The sequence below is a fragment of the Giraffa tippelskirchi genome, chromosome 6 (genome assembly GCF_054371585.1).
Source record: "Giraffa tippelskirchi isolate mGirTip1 chromosome 6, T2T-mGirTip1v1.2.pri, whole genome shotgun sequence".
Taxonomy (NCBI): domain Eukaryota; kingdom Metazoa; phylum Chordata; class Mammalia; order Artiodactyla; family Giraffidae; genus Giraffa; species Giraffa tippelskirchi.
The window spans coordinates 165,367,045-165,387,606 of record NC_137280.1 but is presented as its reverse complement, the minus strand read 5'-3'; the positions used below and the strand labels follow the sequence as shown (position 1 = coordinate 165,387,606).

The 20,562-nt window shown below is 38.9% G+C and overlaps 1 protein-coding gene across 3 annotated transcripts in view; it reads right to left on the bottom strand.

Annotated features, from left to right (window-relative positions):
* Positions 1–20,562, bottom strand: part of LOC145509620 (uncharacterized) — a 533,964-nt gene that overhangs the window by 503,459 nt on the left and 9,943 nt on the right. The window contains exons 2-3 of one of the 3 annotated variants that reach the window (XR_014056244.1): positions 8,378–8,524; positions 1,028–1,228 (exon numbers count right to left, since the gene is read on the bottom strand). The exons of the other annotated variants lie outside the window; for them this stretch is intronic. The gene's annotated coding sequence lies outside the window, so the exon portion shown is untranslated. Of the gene's footprint in view, positions 1–1,027; positions 1,229–8,377; positions 8,525–20,562 lie in introns of those variants that run through there. 3 annotated transcript variants of the gene reach the window in all.

The window sequence follows — 20,562 nt, the reverse complement described above, 5'->3', positions numbered from 1 at the left end:
ATGTAACATAGAAACTATAAATGTTCTTTGAGGAACAATGAAGCCTACTCATTCTAGAAGATAAGACTAACGGCTAAGAGCATTACCTTTTAAAACTCCTGTTAAGAAAGATACATCTTAAACTTGTTGACATTAAAAGCATCATATCATTTGTTTACTGACAATGAAAGATCCTTCTTTTCTCTAAATAACTTTTTTTTTTTAATAAATTTATTTATTTTAGTTGGGGGCTAATTACTTTACAATATTGTAATAGTTTTTGCCATACATTGACATGAATCAGCCATGAGTTTACATGTGTTCCCCTTCCTGGACCCCCCACCCACCTCCCTCCCCATCCCATCCCTCTGGGTCATCCCATTGCCCTGGCCCTGAGCCTTTGTCTCATGCATCGAACATGGAATGGTGTTCTGTTTCACATATGATAATATACATGTTTCAATGCTATTCTCCCAGAGCGTCCCACCCTCACCTTCTCCCTCAGAGTCCATAAAATTGTTCTATGCATCTGTGTCTCTTATTCTGTCTCGCATATAGGGTTATCGTTACCATCTTTCAAATTCCATATATATGCATTAGTATACTGTATTGTTGTTTTTCTTTCTGGCTTACTTCACTCTGTATAATGGGCTACAGTTTCATCCATCTCAGTAGAACCAATTCAAATGTATTTTTTTTAATGGCTGAGTAATAATCCATTGTGTATATGTACCACAGCTTCCTTATCCATTCGTCTGCTGATGGATAACTTTTTTAATTCACTTAGCATCTATCCAGTGTTAGACACTGTACTAAGAATTTTACACATATTCTTTCCTTTAATCTTTGAAATAATCCTATGAAGTGCAGATGAATTTATATTCATTTTGTAAATGGAGAAACTGAGACTCGAGCTCATTCAACGATTAAATATTGGAGCATGGTTTGGACTCATGAGGTCTGCCTTCAGAGTCTGTGGCTTTTACCCATTGTGGGCAAATTAAAATGACACCAAAGAATTTTTAGAATAGAAGAGATAACAAAATACCTGAAACAAACACTGTTGTTATTTAGTTGTTAAATCAAGTCAGACTAGTGCAGCACCATGGACTGTAGCCCTCCCAGTTCCTTCTGTCTGTGGGATTTTCCAGGCAACAATACTGAAGTGGGTTGCCATATCCTCCAGGGGATCTTCCCTACCCAGGGATCCAACCTGTGTCTCCTGAATTGGCAGGCAGATTCTTCACCACTGAAACACGAGGGAAGCCCAAAACAAACATGACTGATAATAAAATCATAAAACACATCCTATCTATGGCCTTTCTTTTCCCACTGACAGATATTTAGTGATGTCTCTTACCAATGCTAACTCTTCCCCCTTGGCCCCTTTCTCTTCCATAACACACATGTATGCATGCACGGACACAGACACACACACACACAGCTTCACTAATAGTATCTGTGGTGCTTAAAAATAGGGGAGGAAAAAGTAATATTCTAATTCAAAAAATGGACTAAATGCTAAGTGTGGCCTCAGAGCCTTTGGGGTAGGGAGGGCAAGAGAGATTCTTATTTGACAATTGATTAGATCTTCTCCCACTTGTTTGTTTACTTCTAGGTAAACTCATTTATAGGTATATAGGAATAAGAGAAAAAGTCTCCACAGAAGAGCTGGTTCATGGATTTCCCACACATCACTGCTCAAGCCAAAAGGCCTGCTGTTTACCCAACAGAAACAAATGTAGTGGGCTTTCCAGAACAGAATTAAAAATGAATTCTCTCAAGAAAACTTAGCTCTTAGTGAAGCAGACCCTGTAGGCTATCATGCTCCAGTCTAAGGGACTTTCAGTGGTGACGGATAGGATGCTTAACATCCTAGTCTCATACAGCAACCACTAGCCACAGGTGTCCACTGAGCACTTGAAAGGTGGCTAGTGCGACTTGGGAACAAACTTTTTAACTTTCTCATTTTAAACCATCACATATAGCTAATGACTATCATTTGGACAGAATAGCTCTAGACTCATCTCAGTAACTACCATTCACTGAGTATCTACTATCTGCTACAAAACTACATTTGAGGAAGGTCCAATTTTGTCCCCATTTTTCAGATAAGAAATTGAAGCTAAGAGAGAAAAAAATGACTTGCTCATGGCTTTACAACTAGTAAGTGGTAAATTCTGGATTTCATACACATGTCTGTCCCTCTCAATGCCTGATGCTTTCACTACCAACGGTTCTCAACACTGGCAACATATCAGCTGGTGTGCTTTTCAGAAATAATCACCCCCAAGTTCCATGACAGCATCCTTACGGAGGAACTGAGGAGCCTCTTGAAGGTGAAAGAGGACAGTGAAAAAGCTGGCTTAAAACCCAACATTCAAAAAACTAGGATCATGGCATCTGGTCCCATCACTTCATGGCAAATAGATGGGGGAACAATGGAAACAGTGAGAGACTTTATTTTCTTGGGCTCCAAAATCACAGTAGATGGTGACTGCAGCCATGAAATTAAAAGACACTTGCTCCTTGAAAGAAAAGCTATGACCAACCTAGACAGCATATTAAAAAGCAGAGACATTACTTTGTCGACAAAGGTCCGCCTAGTCAAAGCTATGGTTTTTCCAGTGGTCATGTATGGATGTGATAATTGGACCATAAAAAAAGCTGAGCACTGAAGAATTGATGCTTTTGAACTGGGGTATTGAAGGAGACTCTTGAGAGTCCCTCAGACTGCAAGGATATCAAACCAGTCAATCCTAAAGGAAATCAGTCCTGAATATTCATTGAAAGGATTGATGCTGAAGCTGAAGCCCCAATACTTTGGCCACCTGATGCGAAGAGCCGACTCACTGAAAAAGACCCTGATGCTGGGAAAGATTGAAGGCAGGAGGAGAAGGGGACGACAGAGGATGAGATGGCTGGATGGCATCACTGACTTGATGAACATGAGTTTGAGCAGGCTCCGGGCATTGGTAATAGACAGGGAAGCCTGGCGTGCTGCAGTCCATGGGGTTGCAAAGAGTTGGACACGACTGAGTGACTGAACTGACTGAACTAAAGTTCCATAACCCAGTAATTGTTATTTAATTAGAGGCAGGGTTGAGGCACATGCATGCCTCTGAAATTTCCACTATGCAACACCACCAGTGTGACCAAGGCCTCCTGGTAGGAGACAACCATTTCCAAAAGGAAGCTGCAATGAAATTCTACCTCTATCTCTTCTCTTAAACATGGTCAACAGTTTAATGCTAAAAAGAGTCCCACTCCTTCCTTTTGTAGGTCAAAATAAATGACTCAAGAGCAGCTGCTCTGAGCTAGGGTGAGATCATATAGCTGCTGTTTTGATGGAGCTGAGGACCCAAGTAAGAGTTTATATGTAAATGCTGCTGCTTTTGGTGTCCTGAAGATAGCAAATAAGCAAAGGAAAGGAAAGCTCAGCTAAGGGATTTAAAATCCCAAGCAGCAACTGAGAAGCCCAAAGGCAGCAAAGGCTAGGAGTGTGTGACATTTGACTATTTCTAGTGGTGGGAATATCCAGCGCTTCCAGATTTGTCAGCTTCAGGGATTCCCTGGTGGCTCACACAATAAAGTGTCTGCCCGCAATACAGGAGACCTGGGTTCGATCTCTGGATCAGGAAGATCCCCTGGAGAAGGAAGTGGCAACCCACTGCAGTACTCTTGCCTGGAAAATCCCATGGACAGAGGACCCTGGTAGGCTATAGTCCATGGGGTCCCAAAGAGTTGGACATGACTAAGTGACTTCACTTTCATTTTTCACTTTTCCTTCTCTATCCCCTCTTTCCACTGCTCCAAAGCCTTCAGGAGTGATCCAAGGGTTTCTATGCAGTATTTTTCACTCTCCCACATACTTTTTTTGTTGTCGTATTGAGATAAAATTGACAACGTTATGTTAGTTTCAGGTGTATAATGTGATTCACTGTTTGCATATATTACAAAATGACCACCAAACATATTAATAGCTACAAAAATTTTTCCTGGCCATGTGATGAATTGTCAACGTTATATTTAACAGACATAATTTTACCTTTGCCCATAGTACGTGCTTAAAATTATGACTGTGAAATGAATGAAGCAGGTCTTACAACTCAAGAGACAGATTACTCAGCTTCTGGATGGGTTCAGATATCTGAATATGTGTTTGGTAAATAACTTTTTACAAAAGGAAATTAAAAAGTCCCTTCAGAACCTTTACACGTGACTCCCAAAAGTAGGTAAAGATGAAGTCAGTCTCCAGGCCAGGGTTACAGGAATATCTCCTCTTACTGTACTATGCAGATAACTGTATCAGAGGTTTGTGGTAACTCTGTGTCACACAAGTCTATTGCCAAACATTTTTCCAACAGCATGTGCTCACTCCATGTCTGTATCACATTTTGGTAATTCTCACAATATTTTAAACTTTTCACTATTATTACAATTGTTTTGGTGACCTGTGATCAGTGATCTTTGATGTTACTACTGTAATTGTTTCGGGGCATCATAAACCATGTCTATTCAAAAAAGCAAACCTAACTGATAATGCTGTGTGTGTTCTGATTTCTCCACTGACCCAAAGTTTCCCAACCTCTCTCCCTGTCCAAGCCTCTCAACTTCCTGAGACACAACAATATTGAAATGAGGCCGATTAATAACCATACAATGGCCTCTAAGTGTTCAAAGGAAAGGAAGAGATGAATATTTCTCACTTTAAATCAAAAGCTAGAAATGATTAAGCTCAGTGAGGAAGGCATGCTGAAAGCTGTGATAGGCTGAAAGTTAGGCCTCTTGCATAAAAGAGTCAGCCAAGTTGTAAATGAAAAGGAAAAGTTCTGCCAAGTTGTAAATGAAAAGGAAAAGTTCTTGAAGGAAATTAAAAATGCTACTCCAATGAACACACAAGTGATAAGAGAGCAAAACAGTCTTATTGCTGATATGGAGACAACTTTAGTGGTCTGGATCAAACCAGACACAGCATTCCCTTAAGTCAAACTCTAATCCACAGCAAAGCCCTAACTCTCTTCAATTCTGTGAAGGCTGTGAGAGGTCAGGAAGGTGTTGAAGAAAAGTTTCAAGCTAGCAGAGGTTGGTTCATGAGGTTTGAAAGAAGAGAAGCCAACTCCATGACATCAAAGTGCAAGGTGAAACAGCAAGTGCTAATGCAGACGCTGTAGCAAATTACCCAGAAAAACTAGCTAAAAACATCAATGGATTCACCATTCTAGATGCCATTAAGAACATTTGTAACTCATAGGTAAAGTCAAAATATCAAGGAGTTAACAGGAGTTTGGAAGAAGTTGATTCCAACCTCCATAAAAGATTTTGAGGGGTTCAAGACTTCAGTGTAGAAAGTAACTGTAGAGGTGGTGAAAATAGTAAGAAACTAAGATTAGAATTGGAGACTGAATATATGACTGAATTGTTGCAATCTCACAAAAAAAACTTGAACAAATGAGGAGTTGCTTTTACTGGATGAGCAAGGAAAGTGGTTTCTTTCTCTCTTTTTTCTTTTTGTACTTTAGCCACACTGTGCAGCCTATGGGATGGTTCCCCCACCAGGGATCAAATGAGGCTTCTGTAGTTAAAGAGCTGAATCTTAAACACTAGGCCACCAGGGAACTTCCCCAAGAAAGTGGCTTCTTGAGATGGATTCTACTCTGATAGAGGTAGATTTCGTGGTAGAAGTAAGTCCTGGCAGAATAAGGTGTTGCAAAAACTGTTGAAAGGACAGCAAAGAATTTAGAATATTACGTAAACTTAGTGCATAAAAAACAGGCATGGTTTGAGAGGATTGACGCCAATTTTGAAAAAGTTCTAGTTTTTCAAAGGGTAAAACAGTGGGTAAATTGATATCAAACAGCATTGCATGCTATAGAGAACTCATTCGTGAAAGGAAGGGTCAATTGATGTGGCAAACTTCATCCCTGTCTTACTTTAAGACCAGCATCTTCTTCCCAGGTGGCTCAGCGGAAAAGAATATGCCTGCCAGTGAAGGAGACGCATGAGACGCGGGTTTGATTCCTGGGTTGGGCAGATCTCCTGGAGAAGGAAAAATGGTAACCTACTCCAGTATTCTTGCCTAGAGAATCCCATGGACAGAGGAGCCTGGCGGGCTCTAGTCCATAGGGTCGCAAAGAGTCAGGACACGATTGAGCAAGTGAACAACATCAATCAATGTCAAGGCAAGACCCTCCACCAGCAAAAAGATTACAACTTGCTGAAGGCTCAGATGATAGCTAGTTTTGTTTTTTTTTTTAGTGATACGGAATTTTTAAATTAAAGTATCTACTTTGTTTTTTTAGATATAATGCTATTGTATACCTAACCTACAATATAGCGTAAACATAGTGTTTATATGCTCTGGGAAACCAAAAAATTCATGTGACTCCCTCTATTGCATTGTGGTCGTGCATGCATGCTAAGTCACTTTAGTCACGTCCGACTCTTTGCAGCCTTATGGACTGTAGCCTGCAGGCTCCTCTCTCTGTGGGATTCTCTAGGCAAGAATACTGGAGTGGGTGGCCATGCCCTCCTCCAGGGGATCTTCCCCACCCAGGGATCGAACTCACGACTCTTATGTCTCCTGCACTGGCAGGCCAGTTCTTCACCACTAGTGCTACTGGGAAGCCTCTTGTGGTCATCTGGAAACAAACCTGTGCTATCTCTTAGGTATGCCTGTATTTTTTGTTTCAGGGGTTGTAAAGGCTTGAATATGATAAAATATGATAAAATAAGAAGAAAAAAATGAGAATACTGACCAAAAGTTAAGCAGAGGAATTTATACCGTACTCATGTATTCCAAGAGTCCAGATAAGCACTGGAAACCTGTATTTATCCTTATCCTAGATTAGGAGACCACTAACTAAATCAAGCTCTGGGGGTTGAAAAGAAAGTCAACAATGAGAAGGAAATTGCCACAAAATTAGAAAATGCTGCTGTCAACATTACCTTTTAGACTAGCCAAGCATGCGTCTCTCTCTTACAATAAAGAAATACAAATAAAAAATAATTTGTGATTTAGGTTATCCTCAGCAATGTTATGTTCTATAAAATGCACTGTGGAAATCATCTCTCTATTTAGGAACTCAGCACAGCTGTGCCAATAAGGAGGCTGTGTATATTCTGCAGCTAAATGAACTTGTGTTCTGAGAATCTGCCTTTAGAAGTAACAGCTCTGAAAGCCAGGAGCAAAAAATCTCAAGGATTATTGTAGCAAATGGCTTCAAATAGAAACATCTAGACTGTTGGCAAGTGCCTTTTAGAAGGCAGGACTTGAATTCTCTTGAAGCAAAATTACCAATCATTCTTTTGGCCCGCTGCTTACAAAAGTAAAGAAAACAGGGTTTTTTGAGCTACAGCTGCAGATTCAAAAATTAGGACCAGTAGATTTTGCTTTAGAAATGTAAAGAGAGCAGAAAGAATTAGCTAAGGATGTTAGAGATGTGAAAGAAGATAATGATAGGAAAAGGTCATTTCAAACATATCCAGACTGTAATTGCAAGCCAAGGTTTCTTTTGAATCTTATCTGTCTACCTCACTCCCTGTCCTCATCCCAGGCCTTCCCCTATACCCGTCCTTTCTTATAATAGTAATATATGCCCAAGGCTTTAAAAGAACACAGAGGTATGTAAAATAAAATGTTAAAATCTTCTAACATTTTTCTGCTCTTAATCCTATTAAAAATCCCTGAAAGTGAAAGTCACTCACTCGTGACTCTTTGCAACCCCATGGATATACAGTCCATGGAATTCTCCAGGCCAGAATACTGGAATGGGTAGCCATTCCCTTCTCCAGTGGATCTTCCCAACCCAGAGACTGAACCCAGGTCTCCCACATTTCAGGCAGATTCTTCACCAGCTGAGCCACCAGGAAAGCATTAAAAATTCCTAAAATTTTTTAAAAAAATCATTGTCTAGCTCTTGTAACGTTAAAGAAACACTGTGTCCAGTGGCATAACTTTGCTTCCCTGGCCTCATATTTTCTATTAGGGGCTGATTGTATAAGCTAGAAAACAGAAGACAGAGAATCAAAAGATGGAGGCTCTGCTGCTCACTTCTTCCCAACCATTTTTGCGCCTTTCAGCAAAGTTTTTCCTTGACTGAAAACTAAGGAAGGTGAGATACTGGTTCTTGGTTCACTCTGAATTCAAATCTTCCTGTACTAGCACTGTCTAATAGAAACACAACTGAGCTACAGTTGTGAGCCACATTCATAATTTCAAATTTTTTAGAAACCATATTTAAAAAATAAAAAAGATGAAGGCAATTATAATATTTCATCCCAACATAGTCAAAATACTATCATTTCAACATGCAATCAACATTTGTTTTGTTGTTGTCTATTGTTTAGTCACTAAGTCATGTCCCACTCTTTTGCGACCCCATAGACTTTAGCTCACCAGGCTCCTGTGTGCATGGGATTTTCCAGGCAAGAAAACTGGAGTGGGTTGCCATTTCCTTCTCCAGGTGATCTTCCAGACCCAGGGACTGAACCCAGGTCTCTTGCACTGGCAGGAAGATTCTTTGCCACTGAGCCACCAGGCTTCCTGTAATCAACATTAAAACATTAAAATTTAACATTAATAGTTTATATTCTATTTTTCAAACTAAGTCTTCAAAATCTAGTGTGTATTTGACAAAAAAAAAATCTTCATTCAGATTAGCTACATTTCAAGTGTTCAGGAGCCACATGTGAATAATTGCTAGTGTTTTAAGCAGCGAAGTTTTATCTCAGTGCCGGACATTATCTGAAGAAAAGCTCGATTTCAGTGTGTAGCTCACTTCTGCATCTCTATACTTGATTGACTCTGTTACAGTCAACAAAACATTATTGCTGGTTATCATTTGTTAGCAATATCTAATTATCAACAACTAATTGCTGAATCTATTTAGAGTACTCACAGAGTTTCAGTATCAGAGTTTTGATTAATATCAGTGCTCTTTTCCTATAATACATTTAGTCTTCTTCCTGTCTAGCTGAGTCATTCCTATTGAATTTTAGATCATTTATCCCAAGCTACACAGAATGATTAGGATATAGTATCATTGTTAATTAACCATTTGAAAAGTATTCCAAGCTTTTAAAAGCAGATTAAATCACTCACTTGTATCCTATCAATAATGTTCTCCACCTCTCAATTCTCTCACTAAAAAAAATCTAACATATTACAATGCATATAGCTTACCAAGCAATGAAAGTTTAGTAAGTGAAATATCACTTAATCATTGTACTGTATTTAATAAACTCAATAAATAACTCTTGACTATCTTTCCTAGGCCAGGACCTGTGTTTGGTTTTGAGGATTCCTACCTTGGTGATTTAATTTCAAAGATTCCATCAGAGTAACCAATTATTAGAGGCTCTGGAATTTATGTATTGGGGTAAGGGTATAATTTTGTATCCCTGGGTATCTTTTCCTATAGACAAGCCGTTCCCCACACCCACTCCATCCCCAAATCAGACACATTTTAAAACAGAATCCTTCTTATCTCTCCAAGTCTCTTCTGCCTATAAAACAAAATATGCTGAAATATACTATATTACGACTTTGAGTGTGTGCTATAAATTTAAAAATAGTACATATTCATTGTAAAAGAAGATATTCGAACAACTCAGAAGTATAGAAAGTAAAAAACGAAAGTTCTCCTCTCTCTTAATGCATTATTCCCAGGTGGACCACTCAGAGGTGACCACTTACAGAATTTTATGCCAGAATTCTCCAAGCATATATAAATATGTATACACAGATGTAAACACATTTGCAAATTTTGAGAAAGTATTTTAAATTAACACACGATTATGAGGAAAATTCAAATAACACAGAAGCATATAAAAATGGAACAATCATATTCACATAGAATATTTGAGGGAGAACGTTAAAACAAAGTAACACATGATTCCAGAGAAAATGCAAATTATGGTAAAAAGCAAAGTGTAAAATACAAAGTGAAATTTTCCCTATCCCACATTCCCTCTACCCAAAGGTAATACAATGTGCCCTCAGTTCTTTTTGTGTGTGTGCTCTCTTTGTGAAATTTTCTATGACTACACAAGAATACATGTATATATACACACACACACATATGCCCAACATTCATATGAATATATATAGAATATATATATTTAATGTATTAAAAAATATATATATATATAATATGGTACTTATTTGTGAAATCAATATATATATAGATAAGTATCCAAAATGACAGAGGGAATCCCCTTGAGATTATCACCTAGACTGAAAAGTAAAACATTACTTTTCCAGCTTCTTAGAAGCTCTCTTTACCAACTCCTAATCACTACCCTCTCCCACCATCTGTTTCAAAGCCTTCCACTAACCAGACTTTTAGAGTAATCAATTCCTTGTTTTTCTTTTTCATTTAACCACCTAAGCACACATCACTAAAGAACTATAACTTTTCCTATTTTTAGATTTTTAAGCAAATGAAGTCATACCATATGTATTCTTTTCTGTCTTGTTTCTTTTATTCGCAATATTCATTTATTTTTAGCTTAGTATATTTTGGGAATCTTAGTCAATATACAGAGAATTACCTCATCCTTTTAATTCCATGATATAGAATTGAACAAATCACCTAATATCAAATTATTTTCATTCTTTTTGGCCATTATGAATAACATTATAAAGAACATCTTGGGCATTCATTTTCATAAATCAATTACTTTCACTCAAAAAGTAATCATACTGTTAATGTAAAATGAAATGAAGTGCCATGTTAATTATTTCAGAATTCTTGAACAAATTCAGTTGCAATACAATAAAATTTTAACAAGGGATGATCCTATCTTCTGAATCCTAGGCTGCCTCCCAAAACTTACATTTTGCTTGGAGGCAAAGAGACATCTTTTGAGCACATTGGCTTAGTGTTTTTCAAAGTATAATCCTAAATTGCTAGCATCACAGTTACTGGAGGATCTTATTAAAATGCACATTTCCTAGCATTCAGCGTCTTTGGAGATGGTCTTGATAAATTAATTAGGATACAGTCTAAGGTACTGTAACCAAGACTACAAAATACAGTGGCACCAACAAGATAGGCATTTACTTCCTTCTCATTTAACAGTTCAGAACAACATGGGCTGGCTAACGTAGAGAAGGCAGCTCTACTCCAAAACAAATCAATGCTGTCTTGTTGGTCTGCTAATCTATGAGGCATGGTAGGAGCTGGTCCCTGACCATGTCCATGGACTATCACATTTTCAGCAAAGGGAAGGGGAAAACAAGTAGAGGGAAAGCCATTTGTCAGGAAGTGTACAAGTTGTGCACATTCCATTGCCAGAAGAAACATGGCCACAGCTAGTTACAAGGCATGCTGGGAATGTGTGGCTTTGGTTCTACTGGCCATGTGTCCTCTTCACTGGCAAGTGGCAGGGTTCAGTTACTAAGAGGAAGAAGAGGATGAAGATGCAGTGGGTGGCAATTAGTAGTTTCTGCAGCACCTGGGAATCTACATCGTTAGGTGCTTGCTCCAAGTCCTCTGTCCTCAGGTGTGACTGGTCACTGGGCTGGAGAAGTGCTCTTTTATACTTGGTTCAATGTCCCTTCTCCCAAGTACCCCTGGAACTTCATGAGCTACCTACACTTACTGACTGATGTTGAAGCTGAAGCTCCAATTCTTTGTCCACCTGATTCGAACAGCCAATTCATTGGAAAAGACCCTGATGCTGGGAAAGATTGAAGGCAGGAGGAGAAGGGGACAACAGAGGATGAGATGATCAGATGGCATCACCAACTCAATGGACATGAGTTTGAGCAAGCTCCAGGAGATGGTGAAGGACAGTGAAGCCTGGCATGCTGTAGTCCAAGGGGTCACAAGGGGTTGGACACGACTGAGCAACTGAACAACAACAAAATCAGCTAATATCAATAAAGTGCTAATTATGTGTCAAGAACCTTACATGAATTATTTCATTTAATCATTACAACAAGTTTAAGGTACTATTTACTAACCCCCTGACTACAGATAAGGAAACTATGACTTAGGGAATTTCCTTGCCCAAGCTGTACAACTAGTCTGTAATTAGTAAGGGTTGGGTCTTGAACCCAGAGCCTATGTGCTTAACCTTAGTCTGCACAGTGAAGGGTTACATTTAAAAGAACATCTGTCCTTAAAAAGCTATGTATGTTCAATATAAAAGTGACTGATATTAAGAGTTTTGATATAAACAAGCAAAATTTAGGGGCAACTACTGGGAGATGACACTTAAGATTAGTCCAGTCGTAATGATAAAATATCATTTGATGCTGAGCATTTATTTACACTCTGTAACGCACTGTTCTAAGGGCTTCACCCTTGCAGCAACCCTGAGTTAGGCCCTCTAATCAATCATCTTCAGTTCACAGATAAGGAAACTGGGACACAGAAATGTTAAGTCAATTAGCCAAGGTCACACAGCTGGTAAGAGTAATATGCTTAACCACTAGCCTATACCACCAACATACAAAGAGAAGCAGGCATAGTCTCTTGGGATGGCTGATAATTATGAATCATATTTATCAAAGTTCTGACATATATTGCCTTTTTACAGCGTATTTCTTGGGTGACAAGCTTTATCTTTTGTGTGAAGTTGGAAGTTGTCTGATGCACAGATAAGGCAATTAGCAAGTCCTCTGAACAGTATGATGACAAACATCTTACTTCATCCTTATCAATTAATATTTGTCAATTTCTATATTCCAACTTCTATACTAAGTCCTGGAGCTCTACAGGGTATCTCTGTTCTTATTTTCATCATGGCTCCTTTAAGTAAAACGATTCTCCCAAATTTGCATTTGACTTTGGTCCAGTGAAGGTTACACAGGAGCCTATGAACTATTTTTGCAACTTCTTATGAGTCTAGTTTTTTCCAGATAAAATATTTTAATGGTGGGGGTGGGGAGGGTGGAAGAGTGGTTCCCAGACCAGCTTTGGCATCAGCTGGGATCTTGGTAGAAATACAGACTCTCAGGCCCTACCCTAGATCTACTAAATTAGAATCTGCATTTTAACAAGAACCTCAGATGATTTCTTTGCACACTAAAGTTTAAAAGCACTGCTATACAAAAAACAAAAGTAATATTCAAGTATTTCTCACTCTTCCAAAAAAGTTTTTTCCTTTCAGTGTCCGATAGGTTATTTCAGAGGCCTGGGTCTGCTTCACTGGTGTGCAGCCAATTTAGTCACACAGGGTACTGGCTCAGAAGACCCTCCTACCTCCATGAGATTTAATACTCTGCCTTGAAATTCTTAACAATTTTACCTTTGCCTTTGTCTTTTGTTCATGAAGTCCTGTGAGACCACAGCACACACACTAGGAGCTTGGAGCCTCAGCTTACCAACGAGCCCACTGCCCTGCCTCACTGGGACGGGCTCTCAGCTGCCCTGGCACTTCAGGACCCCTCACCCCAACCCCCCAGGACTCACCCAGCCATTGCTACTGGCCTCCAGACTCAGCAGGGGTCCGAACACAGATGGAAGGCTTGCATAGCTCCTGAGACATCTCAGGGCGAGGCGTGTGGCAGGCATGCCGGTCCCAGACCAGCAGAGCTTTCACTAAGAATAAACTTAAGTCCTTGTCTTTTTCAACTCTTACCCATACTCTATTAATATTTATGAATAAAAAAGTGATACTCAAAAATAACACACATTTATTCTTCATTGTCTTGTAGCAAGTTCTTAGAAATGGTTGTTTTAGGGTATGGAAAACAGGTGATTTTAGTTTTCTTCTTACTGTTTCCTCTGTATTTTCCCAGTTTGTCTGCAATGAATATTATAGGGGACATTGGCAACATTACATGGTAGGGCCCCAATGCCTCTGATACTCATTATTCTTTGATAGGAACAACTTGGATTTTTTTTCAGAGAGATACTTTGGTCTTTTGGATACAGCCACCAGTTCGCTAACAGGAGTGATAAAGCTAAGTGTGAACTTCTCACATTTAAGGGGTGCTAATTCATTCAACAGCCCAATTAAGTCACCACTTGATAACCCAATTCATTACAACTTATCAGACTCCAAACACTCAATTAATTAACTCCTCTACTCTACATGAGCATACATAACCTGACTTTGTTAACTGAATCATCAAGCTTGTTTTTTTAAACCAGTGATTTCCATATTATATTGGAGGACAGTGAGTTGAGGCAGCCTGAAAACTTCTTACTATATTTTCAATTGAAAAACTGCTTGTCTTAGAATTATGGGGAACCTACCACAATTCAGTGTGTGCATACTAAATCATTGTAACTATTAATTTGTCCTACTTTCAACAGCTTTCAAATAACTTCTGTCTCCCAAAAGTATTTTCTAGATAGGACTTAATAAAATGGAAGGATGAGAAGCATAAGCATTTAAGGTGGTAACACTGCTAATGAAGACTTTGAGAAGAATCCAATTCAGTGGTTCTCAGTACTCATTTAGAGTCACCTAGAGATTTTTTAAATATACAGACACCTGAATCCAAACTCAGATCAATTAAATCAGACTCTTGGAGCAGCGCTTAGCCATGGTGATCTATGTACTAATCACCATTCCGACTGCTTTTACATAATCATTTAACACTATACCTCATAACATAGGTACTATTTCTCATCATCTCCATTTTACTTCTGAGGAATTGAGGTTTAATGAGGTAAACTGAAGTAAGCATCCAGGACATTGGCAGATTGCACCACAGCCTGCCTTGTGCTATGCAGTTTCACAACCCTTCAAGCTATCTTCCCAGAGACTGGAGGACTGCCATGTCATTCTTGCCCAGAATATATATACCCAGAAGATACAGTCAGAAATGAATAAGTGTAGAAAATGCAGACTGATTTGAGGGAGAGCTAAAAGAACCAGTAAAATAAAAGGTGATGACAGAAATCTCGTAAAAGGCACCCTAAAACAATAAAAATTAAAGGAGCTAGTCTGGCTGGTGGTGACCAGGATAATGCTATCATTTATTGAATGCAATTTTAGAGAAAAGAAAACTGAGGCTGAGAGAGGTTAAGTAACTTGCCCAGGATCAAACAACTAATAAGTGACACGGCAGGGATCTGAACTGAAGAAATGTAGCAGTCAAATCTATGCAACTGGAAAACAGGGAATGAGAAAAACAACCCAACTTAGTGATCAAACTCACAAATATTTATTTACGCCAACTGTGCAAAATGAAGCCTTCTTCTTCAAGGAGCTACACTTGATTACAGAATACCTAGTGGAGAATCTAGATTTTGATTGCTTGTGTTTGATGGGATTTTCAAATTACTTTTATTTTTATTTTTTTTTAAATCTTAAATTAGTTTATTTTCTACTTTTTAACTTTACAATATTCTATTTGTTTTGCCATACATTGACATGAATCCACCATGGGTAAAAGTAGGTCAGAAGCCTGAATTTAAAGGAAGACTCTCTAGGGACTCCTGGTGTGTTTTAAGAAATCTTCTGTGGAGCACAGGCAGTCTTGTCCCCAGAAAGGATTATAGGCAACAATTTCTGTCTTGTCTCCAACATGACCAGAAAGGGGTGGATTCAACACCCTCTGGCTATTGTCCAGGGACCAATTACTACATTCACAGCTAACTTAATGGGATCCTGAGTAACATCATTAAGGGCACAGTAAGCAATAAATGATTATAAAGAACCTAGTGAAATTCCCTAGGTATCTATGCCTGGTCTATCTCTCTTATCTAATACCATTTGTGGATGCACAGATGACCTGGAAATGGAAATTGTGTAACTAATACCTTCTAATTGAAAGAAATCTAACTTAAGCTTCTGTATGCTGCTCAGGGCATGTTATATCTTAGTTCACACATAGGGAATCTGAACTAGTTATCACTAACAGCTTTGGAACTCTAAAGCTCAATCATTAGGTTTCATAACACCTATCTGTTCTAAGTGAAATAGTATTTTAAAAATTCAGTTGAGGGACAGTAGTTTTTGTTAGGAGAATTTTGTAACTTCTTGAGAGATGACTCAGAGTGCCAAACAAGGTAAGGCTGTGGTTAAAATGCAGATTCTTGGCCACTCCCCATGCCTACTAAATTCAACCCTTCAGGGCTGGAGTTTAGGGACCTATATTTTAACAAGCTCCCCAGGGGATCCTTATAGACCTCAAAGTTTGAGAACTTTGCCTTAGGGTATCACTTGTTACTAACGAATGTTATAAAATGTTAAACATTTAGCACAGCTTTAATAAGCTACAGGAAATCAGCATTCCTAGTGTTAGAAAAATTCCAGTCACAATTTGACTTTCTCATATTTAGAGGCATGATTCAGCACGTGGCTGAGATGCCACCAGCATCACTATAGGAATCTGGTCCATCCTGTGAAAGGCTCCCTCCCCACCTCTAGACTGGTACCATGATTGGTATGACCCAAACTGCATCGGTCTTTCTCCTTCGTCATCGAACTCTCTCCGTTTCTCTAAAGTAAGGACATGTTAATTTGAGCTGTTATATAAAAACCTGTGCAATTGTCCCTTGATGATATTTTTAATTTGTTTATTGTATTGTTCTTTTCAGCGTATTTGCTGACTGAATGGCACAAGAGTTTGTCCCTATGGTGGCAAAACTCTTCGACCTCCCAACAAATACTCTGCTTTTAAGTAATATTAATAAGTCCTGAGTATTCTTTGGAAGGGCTGATGCTGAAGCTGAAACTCCAATACTTTGGCCACCTGATGCAAAGCACTGACTCATTGGAAAAGATCCTGAGGCTGGGAAAGATTGAAGGCAGGAGGAGAAAGGGACAACAGAGGATGAGATGGTTGGATGGCATCACTGACTCGATGGACATGAGTTTGAGTAAACTCCAGGAGTTGGTGATGGACAGGGAGGCCTGGGGTGCTGCAGTCCCTGGGGTCGCAAAGAGTCGGACACGACTGAGTGACTGAACTGAACTGAACTGAAATATGTCTGCTGCCGTGCTAAGGCACTAAGTCGTGTCCGACTCTGTGCGACCCTATGAACTGTAGCCCGCCAGGCTCCTTAGTCCGTGGGATTTCTCCAGGCAAGGATACTGGAGTGGGTAGCCATTCCCTTCTCCAGGGGATCTTCCTGACCCAGGGATTGAACCAGCGTGTCTTACATCTGACCTGCATTGGTAGGCGGGTTCTTACCACTAGCACCACCTGGGAAGCCCCATTAATCAGGCTAACTGAGCTAACAAAATGACAAAAATTTGAACAAAGGAACCAAGAAACTCAGAAAGAAATTGGCTTCAGGAGCCTAAGAGAAAGACTGTGCCTTCAAGATATATGACACTACCCCCTCAGGCACAAGAGAATTACTTCACCAAATGCAAAATGTAATCCTATCATAGGCAGAGAATTTTTTGCCTTTTGGAAAATATCAGAAACCTGATATTACTTATAATAATATAAGTATAAAACTATTAAAGACTCAGTAACAGGAAAGAACCTTTTTTATAGAAGTTTCCATGCTCGTTTGTTTTTCAGGGAGAAATAACAGCAAGTACAAACACTTGATGAAAACATTTATCTATCTGAGCTCACACGGAAACTAGAGGTTGAAATGTACCTGTCCAAAAAAAAATAAAAAGTTCCACTGCTTAGGCACTAGAAATCAAACCCCCTTCATAAAGAAAATTCTCCCAATCAGACACCATTCAGCATGGCTCTATCAGCATCACTTCGCAAAAGGCAGAAATCTTAAATGGTATGAATCATAACAGCTGGCTTCCACTGCACCAGACAAGAAGCTGGTTGTCAACGGAAGGTAGGGTGTTACTGTCCAGGCAACTCAGCCTGGGTGGTGGTGGGTCCTGTGAGAGGAGGGAAAGCCCATCTAGGGAACTTCTGCAGGTAGTAACTTAGTAATGGGTTTTTTTGTTTGCTTGTTTTGCAAATTTTTGCATTTAGACTGTGATGCAGAGGTCTTCCCTTTTGGCTCAGATGGTAAAGAATCTGCCTGCAATATGAGAGATGGGGGTTTGATTCCCTGGGTCGGGAAGATCCCCTGGAGGAGGGCAGGGCAACCCACTCCAGTATTCTTACCTGGAGAATCCCATGGACAGAGGACCCTGGCAGGATAATAGGCCATGGGATCACAAAGTGTCAGACATGACTGAGCGACTAACAATTGTGATGCAGAGAAAACGTGAGTTAAACAAAATAGTCCATGGGGATCTTTTTATACCCAGGTAAGGGATAGAAGAAGTATGGCTACAAACCGTTCTGAATTTATATCAATATATAAACTGAATAAAGACAGAAGACATTGAAATTGTTGAGAAATAATCCATTTGCTTAAATAATAAGAGTGTAAAGGAAATTGACCAGAATGGTATAATTTGTTTCTTCCTAGCAGAGATGTCTAAAGTTAATTCTATAAACCTACAATAATCATGACAATGTATGGTACTGGCGAAAGGATAGACACATAGATCAGTAAAGAAAAGAGTCCAGAAATAGACTCACATAAATACTGTGGCCAACTGATTTCTGATATAGGTGCAAAGGCAATGCAGTGGAGAAAAGACCATCTTTTTAACAAATGGTGTATTACGTGGGAAAAAAATGAACAGAGACACTCATCTTACATCTTTTACAAAAATTAAGTCAAAATGGGCCACAGACTTAAATGTAGGGGAAACATATGGAGAATTTTTGTGACTTTTATATAGGCAGAGTTCTTAGATTTAACACCAAAAACACTATATCTTTTTTAAAAATTGATAAATTGGACTTCATCAAAATTAAAAACCTTTTTTACTCTACAAAATGATACTTTTTGCTCTGCAAAAGATAGTTTAAGAGAATTAAAAAACAAGCTAGAGACTAAGGAAAAATATTTGCAAATCACATATCTGACAAAGAACTTGTACCCAGATTACATAAAGAATTTTCAAATCTCAACAATATGAAGACAAACAGTCCAATTTTAAAAACTGACAAAAGATCTGAAAAGATCCTTCAAAGAAGAAGATGTGAGAATGGCAAATATGAAAAGACACCCTACATCATTAGTCATTCAGGAAATTCAAATTAAAACCATCAGGACACACTACTACTCATCCTCTAGAACGACTAAAATGAAAAACAAAAGACAAAATTGACAATACAAAGTGTTGGTAAGTACACAGAGAAACCCAAACTCCCAAAACAGAGAAATGGAAATGAGATAGCTACTTTGGAAAATAGTTTAACAGTTTAAAGTTATTAATAAATATATACTTACTATATGCAGTTAATCCCACTCTTAGGTACTTGTCAAAGAGAGATAAAACTCATGTTCACATAAAAACTACTCATGAATGTTTACAGCAGTTTTCTTCAGAATCACCAAAAATTAAAATGCAAATATCCTTCAACTGATAACCAAACTGTGATGCATCCATAACAAAATGCTATTCAGCAACAAAAAAGATCTAACTATAGATACATTCAACAACATGTTCAGTTCAGTTCAGTTCAGTTGCTCAGTCATGTCCGACTCTTTGCGATCCCATGTATCACAGCACACCAGGCCTCCCTGTCCATCACCGACTCCCAGAGTCCACCCAAACCCATGTCCATCGAGTTGATGATGCCATCCAACCATCTCATCCTCTGTCGTCCCCTTCTCCTCCTGCCCTCGATCCTTTCCAGCATCAGGGTCTTTTCCAATGAGTCAGCTCTTTGCATGAGGTGGCCAAAGTATTGGAATTTCAGCTTCAACATCAGTCCCTCCAATGAACACCCAGGACCGATCTCCTTTAGGATGGACTGGTTGGATCTCCTTGCAGTCCAAGGGACTCTCAAGAGTCTTCTCTAACACCACAGTTCAAAAGCATCAATTCTTCGGCGCTCAGCTTTCTTCACCGTCCAACTCTCACATCCATACATGACCACTGGAAAAACCATAACCTTGACTATACAGATCTTTGTTGGCAAAGTAATGTCTCTGCTTTTTAATATGCTGTCTAAGTTGGTCATAACTTTCCCTCCAAGGAGTAAGTGTCTTTTAATTTCATGGTTGCAATCACCATCTGCAGTGATTTTGGAGCCCAGAAAAATAAAGTCAGCCACTGTTTCCACCGTTTCCCATCTATTTTCCCATGAAGTGATGGGACCAGATGCCATGATCTTAGTTTTCTGAATGTTGAGCTTTAAGCCAGCTTTTTCACTCTCCTCTTTCACTTTCATCAACAACATGGGTGAATCTCAAATGCATTATGCTAAGTGAAAGAAGGCCTGACCAAAAAGGCTACATACTGTATGATTCCATTTACATGACATTCTGAAAAAGCAAAATTGTAGGGACAGAGAACTAACCAGCAGTTGCCAGGGGTTAACAGGGAAGGGAAAAGTCTGACTACAAAGGAACAGCATGAGCGAGTTTGTTTGAAGTGATAGAACTATTCTGTTTGTCAAATGTATAAAACTAGAAGAAAATTTTACTGTATGTAAATTAAAAATCAATTTTAAAGAGCTTGTTTTGAGCTGACACAAATAGTTTACAGTAAATCTTCTGTAATCATGGTTGCAAACCAAAAAAAGCCTTCAAATTTTCTAGTTTTAAAGCAAACTTCCAATGTTATGTTCTGTTTTGGAAAACAGTCAAAAATAAAATTCCATTAATCTATTCAAACTGATAT